Source organism: Felis catus, chromosome A1 (genome assembly GCF_018350175.1).
Source record: "Felis catus isolate Fca126 chromosome A1, F.catus_Fca126_mat1.0, whole genome shotgun sequence".
In the NCBI taxonomy this organism is placed as follows: domain Eukaryota; kingdom Metazoa; phylum Chordata; class Mammalia; order Carnivora; family Felidae; genus Felis; species Felis catus.
Window position 1 is genome coordinate 221,427,568 of NC_058368.1, and position 15,202 is coordinate 221,442,769.

Here is a 15,202-nt window from a genome sequence, read left to right on the forward strand (position 1 = left end):
TCACTTGTTTTCTTTTAATTATGTAATGTGTTTTTTTGTTGTATTTTAAATTAACTTCCTACTGAAGTGCAAATGTGGTTTTAAGAATACAAAATATATTGGGGCACCTGGGTGGTTCAGTGGGTTAAGCGTCCCACTTTGGCTCAGGTCATGATCTCACAGTTTGTGAGTTCAAGCCCCACATCCCCACATCAGGCTGTCAGCTGTCAGTGCAGATTTCACTTCAGATCCTCTGCTCCCTGTCTCTCTGCCTCTCCCCCACTTGTGCATGCATGCACACACTCTCTCTCTTTCTCTCTCTCAAGAATAAATGAACATTAAAAAAAATGAATTTGGGGTGCCTGGGTGACTTAGTGGGTTAAGTGTCCACCTTCTTCTCAGGTCATGATCTCATGGTCCGTGGGTCCCAACCCCGCGTTAGGCTCTGTGCTGACAGCTCAGAGTCTGGAGCCTGCTTCAGATTCTGTGTCTCGCTCTCTCTCTGCCTCTCCCCTGCTCACTTTCTGTCTCTCTCAAAATAAATAAACATTGAAACATTTTAAAAAATGAACTTAATATGTATTTAAAAATATAACATATTGATGTGGTATGTTCATTTTTAAATTATGTTCCTTAATTTAAGTTAATTTTAATCTTAATTAAACTGCCGTTCATTTTTAAATGACCAGGATAATACAAGAAAAGGCTAAGGATCCATTCTAGGTGTAATATGACAACAATGTCCTTTCAAAGGAATGATTATACTTACTTAAAAAAAATAGCAATTTTTTTTCATGTATTCCATGTGCAACATCAAATCAATGACTCCTGGCTGATTCTTAAGTGACTTGAGCTATGAAAACAAAATATTCTTGCCATAATGTTACTTATAGAATAAAATTGTTAGGGATATGACAGGGTGGGAGAGGGGAGAAAGAGTGTATTTGCTTATAGCCTTTCCTTCTTGGCCGCTTGATTATTTCTGAAGTAAGTAGAAAAGATATTCCAAATTATTAGCCAAATAGATAACATAATTTAATAGCTGAATGAAATCGTAGAGATAACATATGCTCATTTCCTCACATTTTCCAATAAAATTTTAACTGGAAGTTTTTGAAATGGCTCCGGGTTACAAAGCTCATAGTGCCGGAATTTTGACCATAGTCCAAGCTTCTGATAGCCAGTTGAGTTTTTCTTTATTTCCAGGAGTTCATAGTGTTTCAAATTCATGGGCATGTATGAATAAAGCAGGCCTCAAAAAATGTGAAAAATTTACCTTAAAGGCTGTTAAATTCAGCCATTCCACGCTTATCCTTACACCGAGGCCGAAATAGGTATAACATAGGAGAATCTCTTAGTATTGACCAAACAGCCCAGTGTTAGTAGTTAACTCAATGCTGCTGGCAAAAGGTCAGTTTGTTAATACTTTGCTAGGTTCCTTGCTTGTTTTATTTACTATTTATTTATTTCTTTTTAATTATTTTTATTTTTAATGTTTATTATTTTGAGAGAGAGAGAGAGAGAGAGAGAGAGAGAGAGAGAGAGAGAGACTGAGCATGGGAAGGCAGAGAGAGGGAGACACAGAATCCAAAGCAGGCTCCAGGCTCCAAGCTGTCAGCACAGAGCCAGACACAGGGCTGGAAGTCACAAGCCAGGAGATCATGACCTGAGTTGAAGTTGGACGCTTAACCAGCTGAGCCACCCAGGTGCCTCAATATGTTTATTTTTAATTTAAAACAATTAACACTAAAGTTCTGGGATTTCCTTTCTCCTGATAATTAAGTCACCAAAACAAAAATGATGCAGGGAGGTAATATTTGAATCTGAAGTCCACAGAGAAGCAAGATGAGATTCATATAAGAATCATAAGACAAACATCAACACAATCGTCTTAATATCATAATAATCAAGATCATGAATGCCTATGAGAAATCTAAGCAGAGAAATTTCTGTGCGTATCAATCACAATCTTCCTATCAGCTTAGAGTATGTTTTTCCTTTATTACACGATAATCTCAATTCCTCGCTTGTTAGTACAGACCCAAGTAAATGAAGAAAGACTGGCTTCCATTTAGATACCCATTTGGAGTGTTGACTACAACGTGACGCTGACAAGCATATTGCTTAGACACAGTGCAGACCAGTAAGACTTGTCTGGGAAAGGAAGACATCAGATTTTCCACTAAGTGCCAAAGACCAAAGGACAATTACTTGGCTCTTTTTATTCCTAATTCCCCATCATTAAAATATGAATAAAATACTTATCGTAAGTTATATCAAAAGATTCCTGTAAAAATCAAATGAGATGATAGGTGGGAAATTTCTTGGCAAAGTTTAAGGTCTGAATTAATTTGAGTTATCATCATTCTTTTCTTTTAGACAGAATTTTTATTAGAAGCCTTGAAAAAGTGTGGTCACAGAATTTTTCTGTAAGATTATGAATGTGTCTGAGAATTTCAGCAGGCCATATGAAATAAATGGTAGGATTCAAATGAGGTTCAAGAAACTTCTAGATAATGCATAAACACACTAGAAATGAATTCTTCAACTCCACAATTCCTATGAACTTTGCTGTTGCATTACTTCTGCTGGAGAACTGAGATATCAGAAATCATCAAAATTTAGGCCTACTATATTTTTAGTAAGTGTTCTTGGGATAGCCATGCATTAAGATAGGGTCATTTTCCAGTTTAGAAAACAATAATTACTATTTCTGAGGAAGAGGGAGGATGAATTGCAAAAGAGATTTTTTGTTGTTGTTGCAACAATTTGTGCTGATGAAATGACATCATTTGGAAGTTCTAGATTGTTTATTCTTTAGGTTAAAGAAATTTTGTTGTTGGATTTCTTTTTCAACTAAGTTATACATAACTATTTACTGTGGCTAAAATATTACAAAATAATATTTTATCAAACATAATTTACAAGATTAATTTTTGAAAGATGTAAATGTATTTTTTCAAATCACAAAAACAAGAAAAGTTTCTTATTCTTTTAGAAGCCAGTATTTTTTTGTTGGTTTTAGTGTTTGGACATTTCTAAACATCAAGATTTTACTGTGAAAGGACCTGCGATTTAATTCTGAATCTGCTCTCTGCTGGCTGGAAGGCACTGATAAATATCTTTAGTTTCTCAGAATCTTAGCTTACTTAACAGAAAATTTTAAAAGTAATAATAATAATATCTGCTTAATGAGATTGTTTTAAGGATCCATGGACAGCAGCTATAGTAAAAGTCCATGCAAAATATCTGACATGTGGAAAGCGTCTCATATGTAGTATCTATAACTATCACTACCATATCTTTGCCATACTCCCCACATAATAGTATCATTTTACTTTGTCACTCACAAGTGGACTTCCACATGAAATCATTTTTTCAACATAGGTTAAAAAAGAACACTGCAGAATCACTCCTATTGTCTGTAGAAAATGTTTAAGGTTTAAGGTGAAAGATACTTGGAGCCTGTGTCATTTAGAAGAAGCATCAGTGCAGTCATATGCCGTTGGGGTTTCCAGGTAGAAACTTTCTACTATGGAACAAAGTTATCTTAACTGTATGTACACTTGTTAGAGCATTGCTTGTGTAGTTTTTCAAATAGCACTTGAAGTTAGCAGGGACAATAATTACTGGTGGATAGGGTTCAAGAAAATAAGAACTGTCTTGGGGCACCTGGGTGGCTCAGTCGGTTGAGCGTCTGACTTCAGCTCAGGTCTTGATCTCTTGGTTCGTGAGTTTGAGCCCCACTTCGGGCTCTGTGCTGACGGCTCAGAGTCTGGAGCCTACTTCCGGATTCTGTGTCTCCCTCTCTCTCTCTCTACCCCTCCCCGGCTCGCTTTCTGCCTCTCAAAAAGAAAGAAATGTAATAAAAAAAAATTAAAAACCACATATTTAAGAAAATAAGCACCGTCTTAATTAAAAAGCTTTAAAAAGAGGTCACTATTAAAGATCTTCAGAATGAGGCTTAGACCAGTACAAGAACAGAGGGCTTTAACTGCATGGCCGACCAAATATCAGAACCATGGAATCCATCAGATTTTCATTTACAAGTGCTGTGTTAACAACTAATCAGGATCCTTACAGAAGAATTTGCAGTTGTATTTCCTGTTGACTATTTATTTACAATTTATGTGCATCAATTTTGATTTAAGCAGCCTCTTTTCTACTAGAACACTCTAATGCCAGTCTATAATTGGATAATGGATTTCCTGCTTAGCAGCAGCAGAAGTTACTCTCCCTCTCCTGAAGTGTATCGACTGAGTTTTTTCCCCTTCATCTCTCCCCCTCCACCAGCTGAGGGAGCAAGAGACCTCCTCTCGGAGGGACACAGGCTCAGCCCTTGTCCTGGGGCTTCTCCACAGTGCATCTGTGTTAAGTTCAAGTGTCTGTCCTATTAGAGCAACTCAGTTATGCTGAAGTTTTATTTTGTCCAATAAGTGTCATCAAAGAGCTTGTCCTTTAATGAAATCCTTTTTTGAAATTTATTTGGTAATATGTAAGGCAAACACATTCTCTATCATGCTTTGTGCACCCCTTTATTGAAACTTGGCGGTTTTTTCCAAGATATATGTTAATATTAAAATATTACAATGCAAATGCAGCCTCCCCCCAACCCTGTCTGTCTTACACACACACACATCAAGGGAATGCCATATGTCCCAAGCGAAAACCTCCTTGGAAAAGCAGAAATGCTGAACATATCACACAGCACCATTGTGAGAGGACATTTGTCAGTTTTCTCCCTGGCAATGAGATTTTTCTCACCCTCAAGACATGCAAATGACTTTTTTCATCTGTTCTTTTTATGTTATTTGAATAATTTTCTCCTATAGAAGTGAGAGCTGTCAAAAATTAACCATTTGGGGCTTTGGCATTTAGTTATGTGACCTTTTTGAGAAATTAGATCTCTTCAGGGAAGTGGTAACTTTTAAAGTCAGAGATGTTGAAGGGCTTCTCAGGTGGTCAGTGGATAGATATCAGCAGGTTGTTAATGGCACATGACTATATTAAAATGGTTGACATTTTGGAAAAAAATAAAGTGCTTGACATTTTGGATCCTCTCATACTCTGTTTTTGTTTTAGAAATCGATATTTCAACTGATAATAGAAGAGATGATTCAGTTGGGTGCAATGTCTTATTCCCCCCGTTACTCGGGTTAATAGTATAATGCAAACATTTCTGTAAGTCTGTTGCTAACTTAACATGCTCTTTGAAAAACTACACAAGCGATGCTGTATTCTCCATGCCTCGGTTTGAGTGTTCGTGTCTGTAAGAAACTGCCAAACCAGCTTATTTAGTATGAATACTTTTAATAAATCAGAGAGTTGCACTCTGGAGGGCTGCGATAAACCTCTAAATTCATTTTACGTAGACATAGGTTGAAGTATGTACCAGGCTCGGAGCAAAGACAAATGCAGCTATCTCTTTTATCACATCGCTTTAAACATTTTTCAGCTTTAGGCTTTTCTTACAAATCCGCTCTATCAGGCTATTAATTGTTTCACTGTACCTGATCTCTAACAGGAATGCACCTTGCAAAACAGCAGGAGAAAGCACATTTCTTAAAGTCCTCCGATGGCTTAACACTGTGGCTCATCTCCTTGCACATTATACTCCCAGCTGTAGTTCATCCATTAGGCTGGAAAAGACAAGATTCCCAAGTGGCCTTGGTGCCTTTTCCGATTCCCAGGGGACCCACCAACCCTCCGCGTGTGTTGCCTGCGCACAGGGAGTGTTCCCTGCTAATCAGGTCAATGATTATCGCCGGGCTCCAGGGACCTGACAGGAGCCTATCACAGCAGTTAGGGAGCCACCAAACGCAGCATGCTCGCGGAGGATCTCCCGTTAGGAAACATCGCTTAGTCCTCATTTACTCACTGGAACCTCTGAGGATTTCAGCTTATCTTTTTGTCCTCGCAGACAGTGAGGGGCTCTACATAAACAGGAAAAAGACGCCCCGCAGGCAGCTACTTGGAGGGTGTTGATCGAAAACTTCCATCTCCCCACCCCATTCACGGTTGATTTGACTGATTTCTCACCTCCTTCACAGAGAATATTTCAATTAAGGTAAGTGCTGGGAGAGCTGGACTGCATCGCCCTGAATTTCTGCATTGAAAGTTCTGACCAAACTGATATTCTGCACTGCAGCAAGTGACTGTTTATGCCAGGAAAAGGCTTAGTTTATAAGCAAGTGTCCTAGAATGAAAACCGGCATTTGGGGATAATGAGATGCCAGAGCAATTTCTCTTGAAATACGAACAGGCTTGCCTTGCATCAAGAGAAAATAAAGGGAAATATGAAAAGAGAGTGAATTTCTCATTTTACCTTTTTAGTAATCTGGAGAACTGTGCAGCGCTAAGGTAACTTGATTTTGATTGAAGTGTTTTGTTGATGTCATATGGTGAAATCTCTGAGTCGAAACGCTTCAAAGTTAAATTAGATGGAAAGAAAATTTGCAAATGAGAGTTGAGATTTTGTGCAGCTCTCTACTTTAACAATGTTCCCGGGCTCCCTGTGGGTTAAAGGATTTAAGGGCTTAATCCCCGAATGTTTTAACAGTGTCCATTTAGGAATTAAAATATAAAATGATAAAGTTTCTGATGTAACTGTTAAGAAAAACAAACCAAAAAGAATTAATATACCACTGATACGATTTATGGTTCTTGTAGAAGAGAACGATTTCTTTTCTGAAATAGATTAATAAAAGGAAAGACAAGAAAAATTAACTTCTCTCTAAAATGCTTATTTTTGAAAGGAGAATGCTCCAATAAGAGATTACATTCGTGTGTTTATTGAAATCTTGGCTTTTATGTTTGAGGTTGCTCTTTGTTATCAAACTAAAGCGAATTGAGGTTAAGCTTGCTTTGTACATAGTTTAGGGCAATTATCTACGCAATTAGGATAAACTGGTACATGTTATTTCTTCTAAAGCTATTTTTTCTCATAAGTTTAAGAATATCCAGAGAGAATGGAAGAGTTTTTTTTTTCAAAGTTGGATTTAATTATGTGAACTTTTTTCTATATTACTTTGCACATATAATCTAACGGTTTTATCCCATATTATGGTAAATTTCTATGTAATCAAGAATACTACAGTAATTCTATCACTGTAATTAGATATGATAGATTGATTAGTACCCTAAGCATGGTGTGAGTGAATGATAGCAACCACTTACCTTTTTATAGTGTAGTAGTTCAAAATGATTTTCAAACAGGGAAACATTAGTTAAGGTATAGGTACATAGCATCATACTTACACACACTGAATTTCAATAACCACTCTATTCTGCTAAGACACAATATTTATCTAATAAATATCTAGCTGCTTTCATGTAAAGACTTACATGGTATCTTAAACTTGCTTTTCTAGAATGAGCACTCATATTTCATGAAATGGTGATTCTACCCTTCTCCTATGGTTATCCTGAGATGTAGCATTTTATTAAGATGTCAAAACACTCTTTATCTTAATTGGCCATCCTTCTGAAATTCTCTAGAGAGCTTTTCAGGCTGATGTTGATGTTGTTACTTCTCTCACAGGAATAAACTATTTTCAGGATACCCATAGGCGCTGACATGTGTTTGCTGGTTGTCTGAATGGTTTTTAGCCAAAGACTGAAGACATTCATCTGCCTCTGTTACACTGAGACTTCTGTGTCTTTTCTCCAGAGAGTTGGTTTCTCAACTGATTCAAAGATACCTGAGAGAAATGTGTTGACAACAGTTAGCTCTTACTGGGTTTTGCCTTCATCTTACTCTTCTTCCTTTTTTTTTAATTTTAAATTTTTATTTTTTTAGTACTATTGATACATAGAAAGAGACAACATTAACCACACAAGGCCACATTTGCCATGACCAAACTTTTACAAAGCTTAAACTATCTCTGTATTATCGACTATCCTTGTGCAGAGTTCAAAATTGATGGTGGTATCCTACCCAGTGAACTTTTACTGGATGTACTTTGTTGATGTATATGACTATTGAAAGATGTGTCAGTGTATAAATGAAATATATAAGTCTAAAAATGAAGGCAATTATAGTTCTTATTTAAAAAGTTATACCTAGGGACACCTGGGTGGCTCCGTCGGATAAGCGTTCGACTCTTTATTTCAGCTCAGGTCATGATCTCACGGTTCCTGAGTTCAAGCCTTCACACTCACAGTGTGGAGCCTGCTTGGGATACTCTCTCTCTCTCTCTCTCTCCCTCCCTCCCTCCCTCTCTCTCTCTGTCTTTCTTTTTCTCTGCCCCTCCCCTGCTCATTCTCTCTCTCAAAATAAATAAAGATAAAAATTAAAAAGTTATACCTGAAGTTTTTAAAGAGGTTTCATGATTGTAGATGTTGTCTTAATTTGCATTATGCAGGCTAAAAAGGAAATGGAGAAAATATTGGGTACAATTGAATTTTAGGAGTTGTTGCTTTTAGGTAGCACCTGACTCTTCAATCAGATTTCTCTTTTTGTTTTTCCTCACTTATTATATTATCTCCAAGTGCCCCCTTACCTCTACATTCTATATTGAATCCCATTTTTCATTCATTTGACAGTAATTTATTCCTTCTGTGGGATCCAAAAACATCTTATAGGATAAACTCACTTAGAGTAGACAGTTTTAAAATTTAAACCAAAAAGTCTGTTAAAACTTTCCTTATGATTTATAACCTGCTTTTCTCTTTGTGACATTTTCAATAAAAGGTAATAGGGACAAGCAGTGTCTAACAAGTTTTCTAAATGACAAACAGCTGGGTTATAAACTTTGCATATATAGTTTCATAATCATCAAGTAAAATTGATAACATCAAGGTTATCTCCAATGAGGAGATGCAGGCTGGGAGAGGACAGGTAACCGAGGGAAGGACATACCATAGTCAGCGGACCTTTGATTCACACTCAGATCGGCCTGCGTTTAAAGCTCCTAATATTTATGCTGTACTTTTATATCACCTAGTATGTTGTGACCTTTTCCAGTGTTTGATGTGGCACTCATGAATATTTTAAGATAATTTATAAGAGAGTACAGCTTAATTATATTACCTTCAAAATAGTTTAACTCTTGACTTACTCAAAGAAAATGACTTTGTAAATTCCATAACCACCAGTTTTTGAAATAAGCATGTACTTTGTTCTTTTTGGTTCTGAAAGAAGTCAGTATAGGAGTCTTTGCATCAAGCTGATACTGATTACCACTAACAGATAAAGTTCTCTACCATGTGGATAATTGGAACTGAAATTTAGTATCGGGAGCAGTGGACATACTCTCAGGATAAAATCAAATTATAACGTAGTGATATAAATTCAATGCCACTTCTGTGAAACGAGATTAAAAGAAAAGTTAAGAAGAATTCATGTTCATGGCAAAAGACACTCACAATAGTAGACAGGATAAACTGGGGCGCCTGGCTGGCTCATTCAGTTGAGCATCCGACTTCAGCTCAGGTCATGGTCTCATGGTTCGTGGATGTGAGCCCCGCATCGGGCTCTGTACTGACAGCTTAGAGCCTGAAGCCTGCTTCAGATTCTGTGTCCCCCTCTCTCTCTGTTCCTCCCCTGCTTGCACTCTGTCTATCTCTCAAAACTAAATAAAACATTTTTAAACAATTAAAAAAAAGAAAGAAAAGATAAACTAATGGTTGGAATTGAATGTTGGAAAGTGACTGAAAAATTAATATTTAAGTGTAAAGAAATCTATTTGTTCTACTGACTTTATATAAACCTTCCCATGTATATGCAGAGATTTACTATAGCTAATTATGTTGATTTGTGACATTATCCAAACCAAAATTTTGTTCAGTCTATGACAAAAGAGAAGAGATGTCACAAAATTAGGACTGACCTGGAAAATCAATAATGATTAGCTATCATATCCAAGGATGTACTGAGATGTAACTGGAAGTTAGGTTGCATAGTTACAAAATACCATTTATTATGCTCCAACATACTCCCAAACATTTAAAAAATAACATTATAACAGATATTGTGAATATTGGATTCAATAATTTTTAGAAATATGATCTATCTATCTATCTATCTCCAACTACCAGCCAGCTTACTTTCCATTCTCTAGTTTTTTTAGAAAGGGATTGGCTTATCCTAGGTGCATATAACAATAACAGGAAAACAAATTATATATATATATATATATATATATATATGCATATATATATATGTATATATATATATATATATATATATATATATATATATATACATACACACACACACACACACATATATACACGTGTGTGTGTGTGTGTGTGTGTGTGTGTGTGTGTGGAGATAGATAGATAACCCCCTTTATTACTATTCCAAAAGAATGACCATGATCTGTTAAAAGCAGTATTGCATAGGAGTTTGTTATGTCCACAATGCACAGGTATCCTCATCCAAAAAATATGACTATGTGTCTAAGACCCACTGGTCACAGTAGATTCGACCAGAGATGTAAAACAAACATCTCTGAGATGGCCAATGGATACCAGGTGGATGACAAAAGAACCAGACCAGTGTAGGATGTTCTCTATTAGGTAATAAATACCTGACTTGGTGACTTTTAAAATCTGAAATAAATGTGGATAACAGCAGTTGGTGGGCAGGAGCAGAAGTTGAAAAACACAGATGGTAGTCTGCAGAAATCATGAATAAGCTGAGGTCATGAGGTTGGTAGAAAAGAAAGAAGAGGTTTATTCCTTTATGTCAGGTGAGACACATTTTCTGAGTCACCATAATGGCTAAGCACAAGAAAGGAGAGCTTTCTTGTGGAGGGGTAACAAAGCTGTGTTATCCTGGGTAATATTTCAGGCACCCTGTGCAGTGGTGAGACTTCTGTTTTCAACATTTTTCTCTATGGTTGCAGTCCCATTTACTAATTTAAGCTGAGTAAATCTTTGTTTTTTTGCAAACTAAAAGGTTATAACCAGCCCAGCATCGTAAGTATTCATGGTCTCATTAGAAAATGGATAAGACAGAAATGTGTAGTGGCTATAATGATGTACAAGTACTACCAAGGTTCAAATGACCACTAAGGGTAATTTCTAGCTCTATGACTTCAGGCACATAAGTTAAAGTATCTAAACTTTGTGGGTTTTTTTTGGTGATTTTTAAAATGGATCTAATGGTAGTACTGTTCCATGGGGCGCCTGGGTGGCTCAGTAGGTTAAGCATCCGACCTGGGCTCAGGTCATGATCTTGTGGTTCATGGCCTCGAATCCTGCATCGGGCTCTGTGCTGACAGCTCAGAACCTGGAGCTTGCTTCAGATTCTGTGTCTTCCTCTCTCTCTCTTTCCTTCCCCTGCTCATGCTCTGTGCCTCTGTGTCTCTCAAAAACACATAAACATTAAAAAAAAGAAGAAAGAAAAAGAAAAAAAAAACATAATGATAGTACTGATCCATAGCACTGTTGTGTGAAATAAAGGAGATAATTGATATAATTGCTCAGGTCATCAGGAGATGATAGTTATTATAAATGAGAAACCTTGTTATGAGTCCCTCACTTTATCTGTCACGTAGAGAAAATGAGGGATAGTATCTCTCTTTAGCAGGAATGCACACTGGGACCTTACCAGAAGCTCCTGAAACCACTTCCTGACACTATGTTTATATCAGTATTTGCATTTTAGGAACATGCAATTTTTTTCTATTGGATTTAGACAGATGAGTGGATGTTTCTTGAAAGAAAGTAATTCAGTAGACAGTTTATAGAAACCCTTCTATTTTCCGTCAGTGGTTGTTTGCATGCACAAAACCAGAGCTGAATAGTTGAACATAAAGATATTGTAGAGGCTGCAAAGCTGAAGATTTTTGCTGTTTTGTCTTTTGCAGAAGTTTGCTGACTCCTTGCTTAAAAAAGAAACTAATCCATGTTGCATGTCTTTTTTTGTATTATTATGAGCATAATAAATATTTGGTGAAATATTTTTAAAATGTTTTTTTTAATTTTTTTTTCAACGTTTATTTATTTTTGGGACAGAGAGACAGAGCATGAATGGGGGAGGGGCAGAGAGAGAGAGGGAGACACAGAATCGGAAACAGGCTCCAGGCTCCGAGCCATCAGCCCAGAGCCAGACGCGGGGCTCGAACTCACGGACCGCGAGATCGTGACCTGGCTGAAGTCGGACGCTTAATCGACTGCGCCACCCAGGCGCCCCTATTTTTAAAATGTTTTGAAGATAATTATCTAAATGTCTTTTTCCAGATAGATTCAAGCTTATCATTTCCTCCTATCCACTAATTCACCCATACTGTTTTATGCAATTTCAATCTTCTAATTATAAATGTTGAAAATTTTGCATATATATGCAAAAATATTCCAAATTTTGCATATTGATTAAATTGATTCAAGTAATAAGCATAGCAAATCTGTATTTTTGCAAAAGAATTAATTGTTTTTCATCCTCCATGCCACACATTCATTTTTTTAATGTTTCTTTATTTTGAGAAAGAGAGAGAGTGAGCGAGCCAGCATGTGCACACAAGAGTGCATGTGAGTGGGGGAGGGGCAGAAAGAAAGAGGGAGAGAGAGAATTCCAAGCAGTCACCATGTTTAGCACAGAGTCCCACATGCGGCTCAATCCTGCCACCACGAAATTCCGACCTGAGCTAATATCAAGAGTCAGATGCTTAACCAACTGACTCACCTGGGTACCCCCAAGCCCCCCATTCTTACAATTTGATATATAGAGGAATCAGTGACTATGCATCTTAAAACAGCAGATTCCTGGGTCCCATACCTGGAGTATTGATTTAGTAGTTCTGACAAAGAACCCAGGAACCACAGTTTTGAGACATATGAAGGTTATTCTGGTAAATTCAGAATATATAGGCATGTGACCTAATTACTGTGATTGAAACAATTTCCCGGGTAATTCTAATATACAGACAAGGTTGAGGATTGCAGCTGTAGACCAGCGACTCCAAACATGAGTGGGCATGCAGATTATCTGGGGCTCTTGGTCAAGCGGTTCTGGAGTGCTGCCTGAGAGTATGCGTTTCTCACAACCTCACAGAGACGACAGGGCTGTCGCTCAGTGAGAAATGCTGCGCTCATTCTGGCCTCCCTCTGCCCTATGGTTGCCACAGGTGGGTAAATTTTCAAGGACGTGACTTGTAGCCCAGCTCACCTGTGTCCAGTCAATAAAACTTCTCAAGAAACTCTCCATCAAAGAATGGTGATAGGAAGTCCTGAGCTAGGTCAAACTTGAGAAAACTTTTTTTTTTTTTTTTTTTTAACAATCTGTTGTGGACTCCCACTTACCCATTCTGGAAATAGAATAATTGAGTGCTTTAGAAAGCAACATATTTAGGTAAGCATTGCTAATATTTATTTGCAGTTAAGGTGATCTTTAAGGACAAGTGTTGCTTTTCCAACCTACTTCCCAATGTGTAGAAATTTCTGGCCATAGCACCACCTAGGCTAAGTCCATACCAAAGTTCAAAACTTAGCAGAAAATGCTGACTTCTCACATTTCAGTTCCCTCCATTCCTAGGAATGCAGTCCTGAGACTTCATTATTTGTCAGTTCAACTTTCTTCTTCTCTCCCCAAAATAAATGGCAAGGATATTGATTTCAGTTCTCTCCTCTATTTAACCTTTTTTTTTCTATTTCCAACTGCCACATTTCCTTTTTATTGCTAAAACCAATAAAACCCTAAGGGAAATACTAGATTTCATTAATATAGACACAAATTTTGTATAATTTATATTGTAATATAATTTTTATTATCCAAACTTGCCGATTGAATTCCCTATTACTCTTCTATATTTTTTCTTCTAGAATGTTTACTATTACATTAAACATACACTTGTTACCTTGTTTTTTTTATTATCTGTCTCCCCACTCACATTAAACATCAGAATGTGATGTCCATGAAGCAGGGTTTTTGTTTCTTTTATTCATAACTGCAACCTGATGCCTAGAATGGTGCCCAGTATAGAGCAGATTCCAGAAAATACCTAGTGAACAAAAGAATGCATGGATGTTCCAATTGAATCAGTAAATTGCATGGTCTATGTGTCAGAATTGAGGCAAGTACCTAAGTAACCATAGTGGTGCTTTTCCTTAAGGACTGTGTAAGTTTCAAGCACATTTCTTAAAAGGCTTACATTCATCCACTTAATTTACTCAGTCACTATCGTGTACCTCCTAAGTGTCAGGCACTCCGCTAGATGCTAAGGACATATGACAATGAGCCCTAGTTCTTATTCATGATGTATTCTGCCTGTTGTTGGTGGGATGGGGGAGCCAGACAAGAGAAAAGGCAGTTACAATACTGTCTGGCGTTCTATCACGGACAATAGGTACAGGGTGTTATTAATGTACAGAGTATCTTCTGACTTAACTTTGAGGGATCATGGGATACTTCCAAGAAGCTATCTGAGCTCGAATTTGAAGAATAATTTGTAGTTAGACAGAAGAGGTGGGGTTGTAAGTTCCTAACAGAAGTCATACTATGTGCAAAGGCACAGAAATGTAAGAGAATTCCTACCATCTTCCATGACCATATTAGTTTTAACAGGACCATTGGTTTAACAGGACCATTGGTTTAACAGGACGATGTAGTAATGTATGTGTAAGAAGAAGCAACTTCATATTTGCCTATGTAAGGAGTTTAACCTTCAACCCAGAAAGAGTGGGATCCCATTAAATGATTTGAGAAAGGGAGAGACAGATATGTTGGTGCTCTATTCTGAATCTTGCACTTTATTTTCACTACTTCAATTTGAAATATATATGTATGCACATATATAATATTTATACATATATATTATGTATTATGGAAACATGAAAATGAAAAAACAAAATAAAAATATACCAAAGGAGAAAATTCATTTTTTGTGGAACTCAAGGGAGAGAGAGTAAGACACTCTTAAAATGTTGGGCCAAGGATATGTGAAAGTTCAGAGGTTAAAACCAAATAAGGGGTTGAATGAGGATAAGTTTGGCCAACTATATATCCATATTTGACTTTCAGGGACTCTATTACATGATTAGATGGCACATTTATTTCAGTTTCAGAGTTAATTAAAAATGGCAGACTGTGGATGGCCATACCTGCTAGTATTGACGTGGAAAAATGTTCACGTTCTCCTTCCTCCAGCTGTAACCTAACAGAAAAGGCCACGTTCTTACATCTACCCTTGCTGGATAACCAAACTAAAAATGGACTATTCAAACTTAATGTCACTCACATTCTTAGGGGAATAACATTCTGACCTTTTCATTCCAGAAG

The 15,202-nt window shown here is 37.0% G+C and overlaps 1 protein-coding gene across 3 annotated transcripts in view; it reads left to right on the forward strand.

Annotated features, from left to right (window-relative positions):
* Window positions 1-15,202, forward strand: part of CDH12 (cadherin 12) — a 1,052,064-nt gene that overhangs the window by 652,879 nt on the left and 383,983 nt on the right. Inside the window, exon 3 of one of the 3 annotated variants that reach the window (XM_019812450.3) lies at window positions 5,900-6,046. The exons of 1 other annotated variant lie outside the window; for it this stretch is intronic. The gene's annotated coding sequence lies outside the window, so the exon portion shown is untranslated. Of the gene's footprint in view, window positions 1-5,737; window positions 6,047-15,202 lie in introns of those variants that run through there. One more of the 3 variants, XM_006928094.4, reaches the window with a different exon arrangement.